The sequence below is a fragment of the Dasypus novemcinctus genome, chromosome 2 (genome assembly GCF_030445035.2).
Source record: "Dasypus novemcinctus isolate mDasNov1 chromosome 2, mDasNov1.1.hap2, whole genome shotgun sequence".
In the NCBI taxonomy this organism is placed as follows: domain Eukaryota; kingdom Metazoa; phylum Chordata; class Mammalia; order Cingulata; family Dasypodidae; genus Dasypus; species Dasypus novemcinctus.
Genome location: NC_080674.1, coordinates 70636413 through 70658878, shown reverse-complemented (window position 1 = coordinate 70658878; position 22466 = coordinate 70636413).

Genomic DNA, 22466 nt, shown 5'->3' with positions numbered 1-22466 from the left:
ATAATGGAAAAAACCAGGCAATACAGTGGTACATTATGATCCTATTTTTATTAAAATATATTAAAATTATAGTTTGTATAATTAGTATAGGTAAGAGTCCAGTAGAAGGATAAACATCAAAATATTTATGATTCTCTCTGAATGGTGTGATTCTTTTTGCCTATTTCTACTTCCTAATTTTACTACAATGAATATGCATTATTTAGGAAATAAAGACATTATTTATATATTGTAGAATTATTAAAATAAAAATATTAAAGCAAACCTAAAGGAGGTGATGGGGAGGCGACTTATATGAAACAGATCCAAATTCTTCTGCCCTTCTCCTCTACTAATAAGAAACTTTTCATTACTTTCTGTGGCTCTAGAGTCACTGATGTTGAGCAGCACATGTCTCAGAAGTCTAGGATAGCACCTGACCACACTCATGTGTGTGTGCATGTGAATGCTAAGGGGAATGAGTGAGTGTGTGTGTGTGTGCACACTCAAGGGACCCCATACTCTGAGGTATTTCCACACTTATGGCTGCTGTGGATGTTAAGACTGGAGTGGCACTGAGCCTACCAAGAGTGTTGGGGACATGTGGCTTCCGGGTACCTGGCTTTTGCCTCCTTCATTGGATGGACCATATTGGCTTCTCCATGGAGCAGATATAAGGAGATCTGCCCCCTTGGAAGTTGTGCTGAATGATTCTTTTATGAAACTGAAACGGGCTTACTTTTGGAGGAAAGAGTGAATACTCTTCTTTCTTCTCAATAAAACAAATTGCTAGTGCTTTGTTGGGTTTGAAGGAGAGAGTTATACATATCTCATTTTAAAGATGAGGAAGATTGGGTCTCAAGAGGTGAAGAGATGTGCCCAAGGACAAAAAGGAATCTAGTGTAGAAGCCTCAACTTGGATCCTGATCTGTTTTCTAGTGTAGCCCTACTTTCCAGGACACCGGACAAAGCCCTCTGTATAAGCATTCTGGAGGATGTACTTTAGGTATTGGGCACTATGGGAGTGTGTTGCTTTCCTTTTCATAGCTGAATTCCTAGGCAGTGAAGAAGGAGCCCAGCAAAGAAGGATGGCCTAGTGATGAGCCCTTGATACTGATGACTATGCTTACAAGCCTGTGTGCCTGAAATTTCAACTAGGCCTGGAGCTGCAGGGTGCCTAAGAGTTACCCCCTGAGAGCCTCCATGTTGCTCAAATGTGGTCAAAGTCAGCGTGAAATGCATTACCTTCCTCCCAGCATAGGACATGACTCCTGGGGATGAGCCTCCCTGGTGCTGAGCGATTACTACCAATCACCAGCTGGTGATACAACAAGAAAAAGACCTTGAAGAAAAGGGGGAAATGGTAAAGACAAATGAGTTTATATGGCTAAGAGACTTCAAAATGAGTTGGGAGGTCATCAGAAGGGTTGTGCTTATGCATGTCTCAGCGTGATCCCAGAGACAGCCAAAGTAGATACAACCCCAGATACTGGTGCTCCTGAAGGCTACAGAGATACACAGGTTCTACAGTCATGGCAGATGGCTCTGGAGTTCAGTGCCTTGTCAGTGGGCCCTACTTTGGAATTTGTGCCCCTGAGTGTGATGGAGTTGGACACAGATGTGGCCTTATTACACACACCTCTTCTGTCACTTTTACTGACCCTGTAGTTGGCACTGGGGCTGATGTATACTCAGGAGACTTGAATCTCTGGACAGTCCATGTGCCAGCTGGGCCCTGAGCCTTAGCAGAGTTGCAATACCTATTCTCTGGTTTGTTGGACTTACCCAGGTCAGCTAACAGGGAGGTGAGGATGGTCAACCACCACACCAGGGAACCAAGAGTGCCTACAACTACAAGCAGGAAAATCACATTCATCAGTCATGTGAGATCTAAGCCCCCTCTTGATTTAGAGGTGGAGTGGACATCACCATCCCAGAATTCACAGGATGGAGAGTAAAATATGGATTACAGTGGACTTACTGGTGTTCTGCTATGGAACTATTGTGACTCTAGCAATGGAAGAAATTTTATCATTGATGTGGAGACAGTGGCCATGGTAGTTAATGAGGGTAGGGAGAGGGAAGAAGAGGTGTGATGTGGGGGCATTTTCAGGACTTGGGGTTGTCCTAAATGATATTGCAGGGTCAGATGCTGGGCATTACATGCCCTGCCATAACCCTCTGAATGGACTGGGGGAGAGTGTAAAATATAATGTAAACTATAATCCATGCAGTGCAGCAGTGCTCCAAAATGTATTCACCAAATGCAATGAATGTGCCACAATGATGAAAGAGGTTGTTGACGTCAGAGGAGTGGGGTTTCAGGGGTGGGGTATATGGGGATCTCATATGTTTTTTAATATAACATTTTTTGTGATCTATCTATCTTTAAAAAAAAGACAAAAAATAAATATAAAAAAAACTATGTATATATATATATAAAAGAAGGTGCCCAGGAGTTCCAGCTTCTTCTGTAAGATGGTGCTCTTTTGACTTTCTACACCTCCATTTACAGGAGCCAAGAATGAGCCCAAGAGCTGCTGGAAGTGCTCCAGGTAACACTGTATAACCATGGGCAGGAGTGAAGTTGAGTCCCAGAATTCTGTGTGCTCCCTGGAAACTCCCAGTCTACTCTACCCCCAATACTCAGAGCCTTACCACTTTTTATCTTGAAACCATCAGGGCTAATCTCAGTACCCATTTTATTCCTGTTTTCATAGGTCACCACAAGAAGCCCAGGACTCCATTCCTAGTTGCTTATTTCCATTTATCTGAATGAACAATGAGGCACCTCCTCACTCCAATGCCCCGAATCCTCCCAATCCTGCTCTATCATTCTCCATGGCATCTGTGACTATCTGACCTACTATGCTATTTTTAATTATTCATTAAGAGTATTTTAATTATTCATATTCATTATTATCTATAATGGTATTTAATATTTTTTGCATGTCTCTCTCTCCTCCAACTAGAATATTAGTTTATTAAAGGAAGATATTATTGTTTGTTTTGTTCACTGTTGTATTCACCCAGAAGAATGCTTGACACATAGCAGGTGCTCAGTACATCTTTGCTGAGTGGCTGACTGGTAACTTGTGTGTGAATGTACATTGGGAACGTGCAAAGTTAATAGGGACATAGCAAAAGAAAGGTAGGAAAAAACAGTCATAGTCACACCGTGATCTCTTGATAGTACCTAATTACACACTGCCATCAGAACATATCTTTGTGACATGTTTCATTTTTAAAGAAACCGAATTAACTATTTTAAAGTGTTTGCTTTGAAACATAGCTGGAAAAGGGCTGGGGAGGGCTTTCCTATTTTATGAACCAGCCTATTTATTGCTGCCTGGTACATTTCCTCTTTGGGCTGCAGGGTGCCTCTTCTGTCACCTCATTTTTTATTTAGTGACAAAATTCCATGGCTGGTTTCCATCTTCATTTTTCATTTAAAAGATATTACAAACTCTTTTTACTTCATTCGTCCCCTCAAACCCATCATACACTTGCCTCTTGTACATTTGAATGCTTTGAAAATTGCTGCAATCATAGGTAATCCACAGAATTCTACCTTATTAGCAGCACAGCTAAGAGCGATCAGAAGTCTTCATTTGCCCTATACAATTTACAACCCACAAGGAGTGCCTGCACCATTACTCGCTATCTTCTTTTTGCTCTCCATTGCTTCTTCAGTCTAAACTCATTTGGTTTTGGGCTTTCAGGATCTTTCCATCTGAGCCTTCTTGCTTCATCTATGCATACATGCTAGAACTATTTTGACTGACTTGGCCATCCATTTATTTAATGAATGGTCAGTTCAGTAAAACATCAATTCCTTTGGTGTTTTTTTGATGACACTGAACTGTTTGATTGATTTGACTAATGAATTCAGTCAAAACAGTCTTAACAGCCTTCAATGGTGGCCTGCCTTCTGTCTCAAAGGATTTTGCCCTTTCTCCAACCTTTCCTTCATTTTCTTTTTATTCAATTCCTTCTCTTTTCTTTTGTTTCAAACTATCTGAAAGCTCCTTTTGAGGTGTGGGCTTTTCTTTAATATTGGGGTGGTTTAAATGACTTGATTATATTAATAGACTCCTGCTGCTTGAAGGGACAACAAGGGTTTTCTTGTTTCTAGCCCTCTGCCTGGTAGAATTGTGTTGTGTATATGTATAAAATCTGTTCGTAAAACTTATGTTCTTTCATATACCCTTGAATTCCAATTGTTTTGATATAATTGAGTTAAAGCTAATGGTCCAATTAGTTTTATACTAATTTACTCTTAGGTAAGCATTTCTTGTTTTTAAATATATCTTTTACTGGGCATGAATTGTAAAAAGAGACATTCCATTATCTTTCCCTCAACTCTTTCTTGCCTTCATTCAGTTATCGGTAACTAAAAGTCACTATGTATATCACTTCAGAGTACTTAATTTGCAAATATTGGAAATCCCACAAATGAACGCACTTGTAGTGGTGTTTTTAACCATTTCTTGCTTCTGCTTCTTATACCTCCCCTTCTCCCACTGTGATGCTCTTTACACAGATAGATAAGCAGGACACATGCCATCCAGTGCTTTCTTATTATTTCTAATCATTTTTAATATGAAATATGTGTTACACATTGTTTTATACATAATAACCTAGTAATATCTCAGGAACTTGGCAAGGTTGGGCCATAAAATGTTTAGATGATTGTTTTATTTTTGGATAATTAGATGATTTAAACAGCACAACCTTTTTTCCAACATTTAAAAAAAATGGAAATCTTTCTAAAATATAGTCTACACTCCTATATTCTAGTAAACAGAGTATATAAGACATGATAGAACCTTTTCTTAATGATGCAGTTCATCAGTTAAGTGTTGGGTTGTATAGGCAAATGCTTTGGGAGCTGGATTTTGACTTAGTCAGAAATTTTGGTTATGTGCAACAGAAATGGACTTCCACTTATTAAGGAGGGAGGGTAGTTCACAGAATTTTGTAGAGACCTGGGGACAACCAGTCTTGGAGCTCAGTTTCCAGGAATAATTGGCAATTACAGGCTGCAGACCTGGTCCTATAAGGAAAATAACACCTCTGTAGCCACTGAGTACTTGGTAGTAGTTTTTTTTTCCTCCCTTTTTTGTTTATCTTTTTTTTTTTAAAGATACATAGATCACACAAAATGTTATTTTAAAAAATATAAGAGGTTGCCATATACCTCCACTCCCCACCCCCCATACTCCTCCCACATCAACAACCTCTTTCATCTGTGTGGCACATTTATTGCATTTGATGAATAAATTTGAAGCATTGCTACACAGCATGGATTATAGTTTACATTGTAGTATACATTCTTTCCTAGTCCATTCAGTGGGTTATGGCAGGATATTTAATGTCCTGCATCTGTCCCTGCAATATCATTCAGGACAACTTCAAGTCCTGAAAATGCCCCCATATCACACCTCTTCTTCCTGCTCCCTCCCCAGCTGCGCCCTGAGCCTCAGCAGAGTTTCAACACCTACTCTCCTGTTCATTGAACTTATCCAGGTTAGCTAACAAGGAGGTGAGGATGGTAAACCACCACACCAGGGAACTGAGAGCCTCTGTAACAGCAAGCAGGTGAATCCCATCCACCAGTCATGTGGGATCTAAGCCCCCTCTCAATTTAGAGGTGGAGTGGACATTGCCATCCCAGGTTCCTCAGGATGGAGGAATAAAATATGGATTAGGGTGGACTTACTGGTAGTACAGTTTTAAATGCAGCTTCTCTGTGAGGAACTTTGCCTCGCAGCTACTGCTGCTGCCACTAGAACAAAGGAGAGGCAGAAAGAGAAGAATGGAGGACAGGGGAGGTAAAAGCAAGAGAGAGAAAGAGAGAATGAAGGCTCTCAGTGCTCAGTGTTGGGGAGCTCTCTGTGACAAGTCTGGTATGGGTGTTCTAATTGGCAGAAGTAATTTGCTTCATGGGTGTGCTCCTGTGGCAAGGGGATATCTAAAATTTTCTCCTGCTCTGGAGAGAGATTGTCTTTACCTCCACTAAAACTCATAAAATATGGAATTCTTCAAATAAAGAAAGGGGTTTATATTAGGAAGCCAAGATGGATGTTAGATACACACATTAAGTTAAATATATAACATCCCAGGACAAATCCTGGTACTTTCCTGCATATGTCCTGATATGTGTCAAATTCCTTGTTACTTTCTCAGGAAAATGGAGTGTAGTCTGTGCAATAACATGATCCCCAGACCAGCATAATTTGCTTGCCCTTCTCCAGAAGTGATATTGAATCAAAACCAAAATCTGCCAGGGTGTTTTTTTGTGCTCAGTAAACTTCTTCGATATTCTTACCAGTGAAGTTTGGCTTCTTTAGCACTGTTGAAAACATTATCTTATTTTGTTAGACAGAGCTACCTGTTTTAGCATCATGGGATTCTTTTTTTTTTCTTTTAATTTTTGCCATCTTGTAGAATTTCAGGATTTTTATCCATAGGCAATTAAAGACAGGTTGTATTTTCACATCCACAGACATAATTGAGCATCCTATCTTCAGCTGCATTTCCTTAAAGCCAGATAATTGTGAAAGTTAGAATTCTGGAGATAGGTTTATTTAAGTTTACAATTGTTTGGATATTAAAAAATTGAAATAGAATTCACTGTTTAACTCTGGGCAACTGATGTTTCTCAGTTTACTTTTCTGTGAATGAAAGTGATCCTGCTTGGGTTGGACTTCTGGGTGTTTGGACAGTGGTTGAGTTGTTGGGTAAAGCAGAGTAACAGAAGTGGAGGAGGAACCTAGAATTTCCTGACTTTTGGATATAGTGGCTCTGTTTCTTACTTCCAAAATGATCATCCAGAAATTAAACTACCTAAGCTCTTGACTCTCTCCCTTTTTAAATACTTAACACACTTGGCCCAATCAGCTATTTTTATGATTTTTAGAAGCATTGGCAGTGGATTTTTTGGGAAGGAAGAGGAGGTTCAAAAGCATTATCTAAAATGAAAATGTTATATTTTAGAGAGGTGTATTTGGTTCAGATCCAGGCTCCAATGTTGACTGTGTGAATGTGGGCAAATTATTCAACCTCTCTGAATTCCAGTCTCCTCTGCAACGTGGGGATAATAATGCTTGTTTTGCAAGCTTTGCAACATTAAATGAGTTAAATATGTAAATTGTTAGGTATTTGGAAAGTGCTCAATGAATGCTGGATCCGTTCTTCTATGAAGTTTATTATATGTGCACTGGCCCTTTCCCCCTTGTGGTGATTATATCTTTTTACAGTGTCAGCAATAGAGGATGCTTTGTCAATCCAGAGTTTGACAACTTTTTACTCCTACAAGAGTCACATGTCACTCTAAAATCATAGTGAACTCTTCAAGAGTTTTTTTTTTTTTTAACGTTGCTTGGTGGGGTTAGGAAACTATGACTGTTTTGGAAACATTTCGATATAGAAGCTATATACCAGAACAAATGAAATTCTGTTAAAGTACATCTTCCAAGGAATTATGTTTTTGGAGGACCACCACATGTATTTTGCATTATACTTCTTAAATGTATTTATTTATTTTTAAATAATGCAACAATTAGGAAAAAAACATTATCTTGGCTAACTTTTTCCCTTAAAGACCATAGCTTTCTTCATCTGAATGTCTCATTTTAAAAGTAGCACAAGTGCATTCTCTGCCAATCTTCCAAAAATCCACAGCTAGGCAGAGGAAGAGGTTGATAAATAAAAAGTAATTTGTTCATAAAATTTATAAGCTGCTGGAAATGAGGGCCCCAGCAAGAAAGTGCCAACTCAGCTTTAAGTAGGAGATAATAATCAAAACAACAAATGTATATGTGCATTATGATAAGAATAAATCAAATAGCAAGGTTCTATGTGAACAATATGGAAAAAGCAACTAAGAGAATAAATGTCAAATGAAGGATTATCTTTATTTGTGAAGAATCTATTCTAATCATAAATTCAGCCCATAATTTCTACGTCCAAAGACCTTAAGGGCTTCTACTGAACAACAATACCTTTCTCTTTTCTTACCGGCTCCTAGCAGTTTTGTGTCTATGAGATTGGCTTTCTCAGTGGGTTGTGTCTTTTACTGCAGGCTTAAAAAGAAGGGCTCCTGCAAGCTCTGCTTAGGGCTGGAGATATATATCATCAATTAGACGTAAGTTTGCTTCTTTAGCTGGCCTTTGCCCTAAAGTGCATTTGGTGATTATTTTAGTCTTGACTTCCTTAAGGAATTGTTTATTTGAACAGGCAAGAGTTTATTACAACAAAATAACTTTATTTTTGTTTTTTGCTGTCCCTTCATATTTATTCTGTGGTGTTAGTTCTTTCCCGGCAAATCATAGTGCCTTTCTGGCTACTTTCAGTTAACAGTAGGCCATCCTATTAGTAACAGTGTGTCCAGGCCAGTATAATAATAGTATGTTTCATTAAAGGTTGGTGCTTTTTCTTCTTCTCCAACTCAGGCTACTGAAGGCCAGCCACTGGCACTGGGTAAAAGGGGACTTGGTTGGCTTCACTTTTTCCCCAATGTGCATTCTGTCCCTCCTCCTTCATCTTGAGATGAAGGCCTCTATTTTGGATCACTTCCACGGTAGAAGGAAGGAGAGGCTTGTGAAAGGAGGAAGGGAGCCAGGAAAGGTTTTACCTGACCAGTGCTGTCAGATGCAGCTGAACCTGACAAGTGTTAAAGCTGACTCTTAGGGGGAACTTTGTGGGTTCTGCAGGTACCCTCACCTCTGGGGATCTCTCACTTGCTATCCATAAGTGATAACCTTGAAGCTTGATGGACCCCAGAAGATCATGTCCTTAGAACTAATCCATTCCTGGATATGAACCTATTGTAGGTGGGAGTTTTTAATTAAATTACTTCAGTTAGGGGCCTTTGATTAGATTGAGTAATCCAGGGTAGGTTTTAATCCTCTTAATGGGGTCCATGGGAGAAATATGCAGAGACAGAGAGAACCTCCAGAAGCTGAAATCAACGGAACACAGAAGCTGAGAAAAAGCCACTGAAGCCAGAAGCTGATGGTAGTGAGGCCTGGAGGAGAGTGGGGAAAGGGGAGCAGAGGCTGCCCTGTGCCTGATCCCCCACAGCTGCAGCTCAGGGATAAAGCATCTCCGATGGTGCCCTGATTTGGACACTTTCATAGCCTCAGAACTCTAAGCTTATAAATTAATAAATCTCCATTGTAAAAGCCAACCCATTTCTGGTATATTGCCTTGGCAGCCTGTAGCAGTTTGATATTATTGATGAATTCCAAAAAGAAATATTGGATTATGTTTGTAAACAGATCTTTTCCTCTGGGCACATTAGATTATATTGGGTTCATAGGTTTAATTGATTAAGTAATTATGTAAACCTCTTGTGCCAGTAGCGCATTGAGTCCTCACCCTTCAGTGGGTGGGGACTCGTGGATAAAAGGCATGGTAAAGAACAGAGTTAGTTTAAAAAAAAATTTTTTTTGTGTAGCAAACTGTACTAGCTTTTATTCAGGCATTCCTCAGGTTTCTCATATATATATATAGTTTTCCCTCTATCTTTCAAAACAGAGAACTCAGTAATTTTAACCTATGTATTGTTACATATATGTTACATATATGGCCACCCTAGTCCATATTTTAATCCCCAGTCCTGAGCATTCTGGAATGGTGATGCGTACTCCACCTCTAATTGAGAAGGATGCTTGCCTAGAATAAACAGAAACCCTGATAATTGTATGCATAAAATCACAGATGGTCCTCATCTGTCCTTCCCCATAATCAATGGTCTTTGTGTCCTCAGATCAAGGGTGTCATCAGCCCCAGGTGAGGCCACAGGCTAGCCATTCTGTGGTCTTCCCTTGCCATCCTCCTTCCACAGGCATCCCAAGGACTTTCTCAGCCAGAACAGGATCCCAAAGTCCAGATATATGGATAGGCAGTCCCAGTATAAAAGTCTCATCCCCACATATGTCTCCACCAGGGACACTTTGGCTAAAATACCCACTGAATTTCAGCTCCTATGTGGTCTGGATGTTGGTAGGTCTTTGTAAACTTGTTCAGAATCGAGGTCCAGTAGACTGAGTTAGGGGTTTTTGATGTTGGAGTTCTGATGTTAGAGTTTGATGCTGAAGCCTTAAGCTGGAGCTCTAGGAAGTAAGCACATGGAGGAGAGAGAAGCAAGACCCTAGAAAGGAGGAACCCAGGAAACCTGAATCCTCGCAGCCATTGGCAACCATCCTGCTCTAATACGTGAAAGTAGACTTTGCTGAAGGAAGTAACTTATGCTTTATGGCCTGATATCTGTAAGCTCCTACCTCAAATAAATACCCTTTATAAAAATCAGCTGATTTCTTGTATTTTGCATCAGCACCCTTTGGCTGACTAATACACAGCCTTTAGCAAACTAAAACACCATCACTAAAGGTTAATTCTGCCTTAAAAAAAGCTCCCCAAACCTAACCATTTCATAGCTTTTCCTCTGAACCCCCATGCTCCAAGCTATCCCTCCTCTCTCCTATATTATTTCCTCCTAGTTGGTTTCCCTGTTTCTGGCCATGTTTCCTAGAATCTTTTTTTTCAGTACAGTGGCTGAAGGCATCCTTTTATTTATTGAGGTAAAATTCACATAACATAAAATTATCCATTTAAAAGTGAATTTAGTACATTTTCAATGTGGCACAACAACCTACCTTGATCTAGTTTTAAAACATTTCTGTCATCCCAAAAGGATACATCATACCCATTAAGCAGGTACTCCCCATCCCCTTCTCCTCTAGCCCCAAGCAGCCACCAGTCTGTGTTCTGCCTCTGTGTCAAAGGTTCTTAACAAAGGGGCCATGAGCTTACATTGAAATTTAAGAAAAACATTTTTCTTCTGGGGACATGTTGGTGTGGGTGTGATGTATTTATTAAATAATACACAGTATAGTGTGGACTTAGTAAGGGGTCCATGTTTTTCACCTGACAGGCAAAGGAGTCCATGGAACAAAAATGGTTAAGAACCCCTGCTCCATGGATTTACCAGTTTGGTATTTTTCATATATATACTATCATACAATATGTGAGCTTTTATGTCTGGCTTTTTTTCTCAGGTATGTGCTTGAGGTTCATCTGAATTGTAATATATATTAGTATTTCTTTCCCTTAAGAGAGTCTTTTAACATATATTCCTTAGTTCATAATCATGTGGTCATTTCCAATCTTACTCTGAGTAAAACTCGAAGTCCTTTTTATGGACTACAGGCTATATGGTGTCCCCTTCCCCAAACATACATTTCTTACTTTCTTTTCCAGCACTCATCTTTCTCCTCACTGTGAAAGAACAATACAGAAATGCCTCAGTCTCAGGGACTTCACATTTGCAGTTCCTTCTGACCAGGATGTTTTCCCTCATTGTGCACGTGTTTACTCTCTCACCTCCATCGAGTCTTGCAAATGTCTCTTTCTTGGTAAACTTTCCCCTAATCTTCTGTTGAAAACTGCACACTCTCATCTCCCCTGCTCTCTCCCTATTCTCTGCCCCTGCTTTATTTTTCTTTATTTTTTTGTTTTACTATATGTTTTACTCATATTTTGTTTTCCTCCCTTTTTAGAATATAAACTCAGTAAAGGCAGAGATTTTTGTTTTGTCCACTGTTGTCTCCCTAGCACTTAGAATGGCACATAGTGAGTGCTTAGTAACATTTTTAAATCAATGAATGGATGACTGATTACATTTATTTTGTTTTATTGTAATTCATCTGTTTACGTAACTGTTTCGCTCTTCAGGCTCATAAAAGTAAGGTCCAGGTCTGGATCATTTTGTGTTCTCAGCATCAAGCTCAGCACCTGACACAAAACAAGTTCCCAGTAAATACTTGTTAAATAAATTAAAGAGCGGGTGAATCAAGAACGATTGTTGGAGATGTGGAAAAAACAGAGAAGTAAACTATCATAGAAGATCTGGGAGGAAAAAAATTTCAGTTAAAGTAAAGTGGCCAAATATTAAAGGGAGAGGGAACCATGGGCTTTAGAATGGAGAAGTGCATGCTGACCTTTGAGGAGTGGTGTAGTGGAGGGTGGGAGGCAAGTTGTAGTAGAGAGTGGGGTGAGGCAACTGAGTGAGAGAGTCAGATGTGGGAGACTTTGTCCAGACGAAACTTGCAAGGTAGAGAAATGGAGTACAGCCTGAGGGGAGCAGGTTGGCGGAATATGTGTGTGTGCCTGTCAGCATAGGAGAGAACTGAAGTTGATTGTATACTGAAGGAACTGGTGGAGAGAGAGACCAGAATCAAGAAAGAGAGGATGCATGTTTTAGCAAGATTTGGGAAGAGACAGGAGGAAGTGGGATCAAGAGGAGAAGTGAAGAGCCATCCCTGGGAAGAAGAAAGGCTACCTCTTTCTCTGAGATAGGAGACATTCATTTGTCCTTGTTTGGATGTACAAGCATGGAGTGAGGATATAGGCATGTAGACATAAATATATTTATTTATGACTTTCTCCCTGCCCAGCCACCCATCCATGCATCCATGCAGCCACCCATCCATTTATCCATTCATCTGTCTTACATCTCTCTATCATTATCTATCTATCTATCTATCTATCTATCTATCTATCTATCTGTCATCTACCAGCATCTATCTAATCTATCTTTTATCTATCAATATCTAGTATTCCATTTTCTTATATCCTCACCTCATTTCCTTGGTTCTTCTGATTGTTTGTCCCCAGGGATGCTGGTTAAGCATGTAGTATCCTGAGATGGGTTAAGGTATATAGTACTTCTTTCAAGGTACTTGCAACCCTCCATGACAAGCTATAGGTTTTGTGTGTTTTGAATTGCCACATACAGTGATTTTTCAAGCCCAAAGGTCACTTTGAGGTCAAATATTTAAAATTTTATACTTCTCAAAGTATTTTAAAGTTCAAAATCTTTCAGCTAATTGCTTATGTCTACTTAGTTTCTTTGCAGACTTGGCAAGATGATAGTAGGTAAATAATTCCCACCTTTTCTATAATATCTAGTGAAAGAATTGAGAAATGCTTTTTTCTTCCAATAATTACCACTTATATTTATGAACAATAGAAAGGAACAAACTAAAGAGCAAATGGAAGAAATGAAAAAATAAATCTACCCTGACTCGACACTCTGTCCAGTTAATGAACCCTACAGAGGAACCACATTAACACTGCCACGTTTCTAATGATGGAATAACTCAATATGTGCACTCATTTGGGACGTTTATAGATTATTAATTACCCACATATGATATTAAAGCTATGACTGTAATTACCCAGAGTCAGTCTTTCCTTGCTAGCCTAGCATCTTAGACCTGTTTCCTGAATTACCCTCTTATGCATGAAGCCCCCAGACGTAGCTTTGTGCCATTTGGAATCATTTTGGCAATGTCTTCCTTAGCCTCTGGCTTGGATTGACCTGGCAGGCTATGCTAAATGCCTGCTTTTAAGCACTGATACTCAGAGCAATGGTATTACAATGATTATGACACCCTGATCATGGTCGCGTTCACAGAGGGAATATGGGAAGCAGATTAGAGGGATGGATTTATTCCTGAGAGTTAGGAGACATTCCTGCTGCCCTTGCCTCTGAATCTGTGCTTAAAGACAGCTTAAAAATAACAAGGGCATTCTCGGGGCAAGATGGCGGCTGAGTGAACATCCCTGTTAGAGTCTTCTGCAGGGAATCGGCTGGGCGGCGTTGGAGACTCTTTGGGACCGGATTGTTTCGGGATTTTTGCTGGTCCGGAGGTGTCTGGACATCGATTTGGAGGGAAGGTAACAGAGAGGATTCGTCTGTGAAATATACACGGAGATCCCAGCTACCTGTAGAGGATTCCCTTCTTGGGTAGGCGGAGACGAGGCATCTAGCCCCGCTCGGTGGGGCTGAGCCAGGCCGGGCCGCGCTGCGCCGGCGGTGAGCGGGGCCGGGCGGGGCCGAGCCAGGCCGAGCCGGGCCGCGGTAGCGCTTGGAGCCGGGCGGGGCCGGTGCAGGCCCCGGCTGCGGGCCGCGGTAGCGCTTGGAGCCGGGCGGGGCCGGTGCAGGCCCCGGCTGCGGGCCGCGGTAGCGCTTGGAGCCGGGCGGGGCCGGTGCAGGCCCCGGCTGCGGACCGCGGTAGCGCTTGGAGCCGGGCGGGGCCGGTGCAGGCCCCGGCTGCGGGCCGCGGTAGCGCTTGGAGCCGGGCGGGGCCGGTGCAGGCCCCGGCTGCGGGCCGCGGTAGCGCTTGGAGCCGGGCGGGGCCGGTGCAGGCCCCGGCTGCGGGCCGCGGTAGCGTTTGGAGCCGGGCGGGCCCGGGTCAGGCCGCGGCGGGTACGGAGCCGGGCAGGGCCGGTCCAGGCCGCGGTGGCGGGAGGTGGACGCCGGAGCCGGCTGGGCCGCTGTAGCGAGCGGAGCTGGGCGGAGCCAGGCCAGGCCAAGGCGGCGTGAGGAGCCGGGCAGAGCCGGTCCAAGCCTCCGCGGCGGGCGGAGCCGGGCCTGCGGAGGGGTTTCTGTTTTTTTTTTTTTTTGTTTGTTTGTTTGTTTGTTTTTTGTTTTTGTTTTTTTTAATTTTACTTAATTTTTTTTTTTTTTTTTGAGCATCTGCAGTACTGGGGAGTTCGTGGGCCCTGGGCGGCCTATTGGGGGTTTGTGGGAAGGGAGGTGCTTGCAGACCCATTTGGGCAGACAGACGGGGGGGTTTTAGGGCAAATCGGGGGGAAGTTGTTGTTTTAGATAGTGTTGCAATTGTGACACGTGTGTACCTGTATCTCTCTTCTCCCTATCCGTTCCCCACCGTTTGCCCATCCTCTTTTTCTTTCTTCCTTTCTTCTTGCCTTTCTTTTTTCTTTATTATAATTAGTTTGTTTTTTTTTTTTTTTTTTTTCGGTTTTCTCTTTCCCTCTTGTCCCTCATCTTCCACTTATTTTTACTTTAATTCAAGTATACAATAGGTGCTACAGGGAACACCTCACATTTGCTGGGTTTTCCCATCCTCCACTGCCTCATTTCTGTGTGAACTGATTTAGGCTACCTACACTATCCCCCTTCCCCTGCATCTTGATATCCACTATCATCTACTGTCTCTCCTATATTCCACCCCCCACCTCCCGTTCTTTGATCCACAAAGTGTCTAACTCTTAATTTCTAATACCTTTGTTCTGTTTTCTGTCTATTATCCACTCTTGAAACTATTACCTTTCTTTTCTTTTTCCCTCTCTCATGAAAACAATAGCTGTGTAGTTCATACCATATTCCTCCCAAATTCAGTCATCAACTTCATAAAAGGTACTCTACCTACAGCTATAACTCTATACAATCTACATGAATCTAACCTCCATCCTTCCAGATCTCATATTTCTGCTTTATTAACATACATCACCAATACAACTTTACACTTTTCCCTTGCTTACACAATTGCCTTTCCCCAACACTAATACTTTCCTCTAAAGTGAACTTAACCAACAACAAGTAACTAGAATAAGAAGAAAAAAGTGACAAAGAGAAGATATAACACCTGTGCAAAAATAACAACTAATTAACCTCCAAGAGCAGACAAAGAAGCTAAGGAACTGATTAAATTCGTCAAAATAAAGAGATGACCAGAAAGCAACAAAAATCTACGAACCAAACCAATAATCAGGAAAACATGGCTGAATCCAATCAACAAACCAATAATCACGAAGGGGAGCAAAACTTGGCACAAGCAATGAAAGATCTCAGAACATTTATCACCGACAAATTTGATGCAGTAATGAAAGAGGTTAACAACATGAAGACATCACTTGGAGGGGAAATTGCAGACATACGCAAAAACATAACAGATATGATGGGAATGAACACCACAGTTCAAGAAATCAAAAATACACTTGCAGCAAATATCAGCAGACTAGAAGAGACAGAACAGAGAATTAGTGATGTGGAAGACAGTAAATCAGAAATCAAACAGATAGTAGAAGGGGTCAATAAGAAGATAGAAAAAATCCAATTAGGATTTAGGGACCTGAATGACAATGCAAAACGCTCAAACATACGTATTATAGGCATTCCAGAAGGTGAAGAGAAGGGAAAGGGGTCAGAAAGAGTGTTGCAGGAAATAATGGCTGAAAACTTCCCAAATCTACTGAAAGAGACAGATGTACATATCCAAGAAGCACAGCGCACTCCACAAGTCATAAACCCCAACAGGCCCACCCCAAGACATATACTTGTCAAATTATCCAATGCTCAAGACAAAGAGAAAATCCTAAAAGCAGCAAGAGAAAAGAAAACCATCACATACAAGGGAAGCTCAATTAGATTAAGTGCTGATTTCTCTTCTGAAACCATGGAGGCAAGAAGACAGTGGTATGATATAGTCAAGGTACTAAAGGAAAAAAATTTCCAACCAAGAATACTCTATCCAGCTAAACTAGCATTCAAACATGATGGAGAGTTCAAAATATTCGCAGACAAACAGAAACTGAAAGAGTATACCAACAAGAAACCTCCCCTTCAAGAAATTCTAAAGGGAGTTCTGCAGGAAGAAAGGAAAAAACAGGAAAGGCAAAGTTGGAGGAGAGTATAAGACCAACAACAACAACAAAAAAGACAAAAAAAAATATACAAACAAAATATGACAAACACAAATCCAATCAAAATATGGCTAACACAAATAATTCCTTGATAGTAATAACACTGAATGTCAATGGATTAAACTCACCTATCAAAAGATTCAGACTGGGACACTGGATAAGGAAATATGACCCATCCATATGCTGTCTACAAGAGACACATCTTAGACCCAGAGACGCATGGAGATTGAAAGTGAAAGGCTGGAAAACAATCATACAAGCTAACAATAACCAAAAAAAGGCAGGAGTAGCTATATTAATATCAGACAAAATAGACTTTAAATGTGAAACAATTGTGAGAGACAAAGAAGGATACTACATTTTAGTCAAAGGGAAAATCTGTCAAGAAGATCGAACAATCATAAATATCTATGCCCCTAACAAGGGTGCCTCTAAATACGTCAGGCAAACGCTGGAAAAACTAAGTGAAAGAATAGATACATCTACAATTATAGTGGGGGATTTTAATACACCACTATCAACTCTGGACAGAACATCTCAAAAGAGAATCACCAAAGAAACAAAACATCTGAATAGTATATTAGAGGAGCTCGATCTAATAGACATATATAGATCGCTACACCCAAACACAGCAGGATATACATTTTTCTCAAGCGCACATGGATCATTCTCCAAGATAGATCATATGCTAGGCCACAAAGAAAGGCTGAACGAATTCAGAAAGATTGAAATCATACAAAACATTATCTCTGACCACAGTGGAGTCAAGCTGGAGATTTGCAAGGGAAAGAAGCCCAGATTTCACACCACGATTTGGAAATTAAACAACACACTCTTAGAAAAACAGTGGGTCAAAGAGGAAATCTCAAAAGAAATCAATGACTACCTTGAAACAAATGATAATGATAACACAACATACCAAAATTTATGGGATGCAGCAAAAGCAGTACTGAGAGGGAAGTTTACAGCCATAAATTCATATATCAAAAAAGAAGAAAGAGCAAAAATTGAAGAACTAACTGCACATTTGAAGGAATTAGAAAAACAACAACAAAGTAACCCAACAGGAAGAAGAAGGAAGGAAATAACAAAGATAAGAGCAGAACTAAATGAAATAGAAAATAAGAAAGCAATTGAACAGATAAACAAGACCAAGAGCTGGTTTTTTGAGAAGATTAACAAAATTGACAAACCTTTAGCAACACTAACAAAGAAAAAAAGAGAGAAGATGCAAATACACAAAATAAGAAATGAGAAAGGCGATATCACCACTGACCCCACAGAAATAAAGACTATCATAAGAGGATATTTTGAAAAACTATATTCCAACAAAAATGACAATCTAGAGGAAATGGACAAATTCCTAGAAACACATAAACAGCCCATATTGACAAAAGAAGAAATTGATGATCTTAACAAACCAATCACAAGCAGAGAGATAGAATCAGTTATTAAAAATCTCCCAACTAAGAAGAGCCCAGGGCCAGATGGCTTCACAGGTGAATTCTATAAAACATTCCGGAAAGAACTGACACCAATCCTGCTGAAACTATTCCAAACCATCGAAACAGAAAGAACATTACCCAACTCCTTCTATGATGCCAACATTACCCTAGTACCAAAGCCAAACAAAGACATCACAAGAAAGGAAAATTACAGACCAATTTCTCTAATGAACCTAGACGCAAAAATACTTAACAAAATACTTGCTAATCGTATTCAACAACACATTAAACGAATTATACACCACGACCAAGTGGGATTCATCCCAGGTATGCAAGGATGGTTCAACATAAGAAAATCAATCAACGTAATACACCATATAAACAGATTGAAGGAAAAAAATCACATGATTATATCTATTGATGCAGAAAAAGCATTTGACAAAATACAGCACCCTTTCTTGATAAAAACACTCCAAATGATTGGAATACAAGGAAATTTTTTGAACATGATAAAGAGTATATATGAAAAACCTAAAGCCAATATTGTTTACAATGGAGAAATCCTAGACTCCTTCCCTCTAAACTCAGGAACAAGACAAGGATGCCCACTGTCGCCGCTCCTATTTAACATTGTCTTAGAAGTACTTGCTCGAGCACTGAGGCAAGAACCAGAAATAAAAGGCATTCAAATTGGAAAGGAAGAAGTCAAAATTTCATTATTTGCAGATGACATGATCCTATACATAGAAAACCCTGAGAGATCTACAACGAAGATTCTAGAACTCATAAATGAGTTTAGTAAAGTCGCAGGTTATAAGATCAATGCGCAAAAATCAGTAGCATTTCTGTACACCAATAATGAGCAAGATCAGGAGGAAATCAAGAAACAAATACCATTCACAATAGTAAATAAAAAAATCAAATACTTAGGAATAAATTTAACTAAAGAGGTAAAGAACTTATACACTGAGAACTATACAAGATTGTTCAAGGAAATCAAAGAAGACCTAAATAAATGGAAGACTATTCCTTGTTCATGGATAGGAAGACTGAACATTATTAAGATGTCTATCCTACCAAAATTGATCTACACATTCAATGCAATCCCAATAAAAATCAATGCAGCCTTCTTTAAGGAACTAGAAAAACTAACTATGAAATTTATTTGGAAAGGAAAGAGACCCCGAATAGCCAAAGACATACTGAAAAAGAAAAACGAAATTGGAGGAATCACACTACCTGACTTCAAAACATACTATAAAGCTACGGTGGTGAAAACAGCATGGTATTGGCATAAGGAGAGACATATAGACCAATGGAATCGAATTGAAAGCTCTGATATAGAACCTCACATATACAACCACATAATATTCGATAAAGCCACCAAACCCTCTCAACTGGGAGAGAGTGGCCTATTCAACAAATGGTGTCTGGAGAACTGGATAGCCATATGTAGAAGAATGAAAGAGGATTACCATCTCACACCTTATACAAAGATCAACTCAAGATGGATCAAAGACCTAAATATAAGAGCCAAGACCATAAAAACCTTAGAAAGCAGTGTAGGGAAACATCTACAGGACCTTGTAATAGGTAATGGATTTATGAATATCTCACCAAAAGCACGAGCAGCAAAAGAACTAATAGATAAATGGGACTTCCTCAAAATTAAAGCCTTCTGCACCTCAAAGGAGTTTGTCAAGAAAGTAAAAAGGGAGCCCACACAGTGGGAGAAAATATTTGGCAATCATATATCTGATAAGAAACTTATAACTTGCATATATAAAGAACTCCTACATCTTGAAAATAAAAAGATAAACAACCCATTTAAAAAATGGGAAAAAGACTTAAACAGACACTTCTCCGAAGAAGAAATACAAATGGCAAGAAAGCACATGAAAAAATGTTCCAAATCTCTAGCTATCAGGGAAATGCAAATCAAAACCACAATGAGATACCATCTTACACCCATAAGATTGGCAGCTATGAAAAAAACAGAAGAATACAAGTGCTGGAGAGGATGTGAAGGACGGGGAACACTCATCCACTGCTGGTGGGAATGCAGAAGGATCCAACCATTCTGGAGAACAGTATGGCGGTTTCTCAAAAAACTAGCCATAGATTTGCCATATGACCCAGCAATACCACTGCTGGGAATATACCCAGCAGAACTGAAAACAAGAACACAAACCAATATATGTACACCAATGTTCATAGCAGCATTGTTCACTATTGCCAAAAGTTGGAATCAACCCAAATGCCCATCAACAGACGAGTGGATCAATAAAATGTGGTATATACACACAATGGAATACTACTCGGCTGTAAGAACAAACACACTACAAACACATGTGATAACATGGATGAATCTTGAGAACCTTATGTTGAGTGAAGCAACCCAGACATTGAAGGACAAATACTACATGACCTCAATGATATGAAATAAACAAGCTGCCCTAGATAGCAAGAGACTGAACGATAGGCTTGCAGGAAATCGGAGGGTGGAGGAAGGATATGAGCCGATGTCTGCAGGGGTGGAATTTAAGACGAGATGGTGGTAAGTATGAACACAAAGAAGAGATAAAAGGGGGGCAAGGGGTTGCCTTTGCTTGGGGCTTTGCGGGTTTGAGGGTGGCTGGGGAGGGACGGGTGGGTAACGTTGCCCAAAAGTGGGGGGAGGGAGGGGTAGCATACGAACCAGGAGAGGGTCAGGTGTTGGTGGAGAGTAAAATGCCGAGAAAATCATATCAAAATATAATAAAGAGGGTTACCTGTTTAGAATGCTCGGAGGGGAGGGTCTGATGCAGGACGGGCTCCTGGGGAATGTCTAAATGCTCATTCTGCCAGAGTGGGTGACACCATGGGGTAGAAACCCAAGTAGTGAGAGTGGGGGTGGACCCACATCCTGGGGAGGACTAATGCCATCCAATAGAGGGAACTGTATCCCTCGAGAGAAAGGGTGGCTCCCAGGGCATTGGGGCAGTCGAGCAAGTTAGGCCCTGAACACTATTCCATCTATCTCTGGAAGTGGCTCCTCAGGAAACGGAGGTTGGCTATCACTGAGGGCACCAAGGTGGAAGGGAAAATGGACGTTAAATGTGTGGAACCAAAGTAAATGGGGGGTAAGAGAGGAGTTTCTTGAGAGTACACAAGGATGGATATAAAACATGTAATATTACACCATAACATATAGGAGATGACAGACTGATAATGTAAACCATAATGTAAAACATAGGATAACTAAAAATGTAAAGAACTGTGTATCCTAAAGTATGCACCATAATGTAAACACAGATGTCACCTTGTTAGAAAGCTAATGTCTCAGACTCTGTACATCACTTTAAGTAAATATGATATGAATAGGGCGTAAGAGTATCACTGTGGAAGGGAAAAGGTTTTCTGGTGGATGTGTGGGAGTGCTGTATATTATATATATACATTGCTGTGGTCTAGGACTCCTGTGAAGAAAAGCTGAATAATTAGGGGGGGGGGGAAAAAAAAAAAAAAAAAAAAAAAAAGAAAAAAATAGGATGTGGAATTTTTTCAAGTCAACATTCTTTATCTAAGTTCTTTATCTAACTTTATCCAAGTTCTTTATCTATCCTTTAAACTCATCGCTATATGCCATTCCCTAGTAAGGGACCATGACATTATATTGGGCTTCAAATTTCGGGGAGTTCTGGATCACAGAGTGTTTCAACAATGGCAATGGAGGGATACTGGTATGGGATACCAATGACAGGTGATATATGACTGACAGGGAGCTGTACAGAACATATGTCCAGGGTGCATGGTAATGTTTGGATATACTCATAGTGGCAACAATTAAAAACCACAGTAGGGGGGGTACTGGGTTCCTGGCCAGTGGTGCTCTGTCGTGGTCCCTAGGGGAGCAGCGACAGTCTCCCAGGTACAGTGGTGGGGACCGGGAGGGAGTGAGGGTTCAACAGTGAGCCCCTGATACTAATGACTATGCTTGTGAGCTGATAAACCCAAAATAATAACAAGGCCTAGAGCAACTTTGTGCCTGGGAATTTCCTTCTGTCAGCCTTCATGTTACTCAAATGTGGCCAGTCTCGAAGCCAAACTCAGCATGTAAATGCAATGCCTTCCCCCCAGCGTGGGACATGACACCCGGGAATGAGCCTCCCTGGCAACGAGGGACCACTATCAACTACCAACTGATGATGCAACTGGAAAATGACCTTATACGGAAGGTTCAATGCGGATCAGCAGAATATCCATGTCTACATAAAATACCATGACTTTAAAATGCTGTTTGACCTAAAGTAAGGGGGAAATGGAAAGGAGAAATGAGTTTATATGGCTACGAGTTTCTAAAAAAGAGTCTGGAGGCTGGCAGAAGGTTTGCCCTCATGCACAACTGAGCAGAGTCAGAGAGACAGATAAAGCAGATACAACCCCCAGATATTGGTTCCTTTGAGGGCTAAAGAGACCCATGGGAGTTATGGTCATGGCCGATGGGGTTAACTACCAGGGCAGATGGCCCCTCTTTGGAAA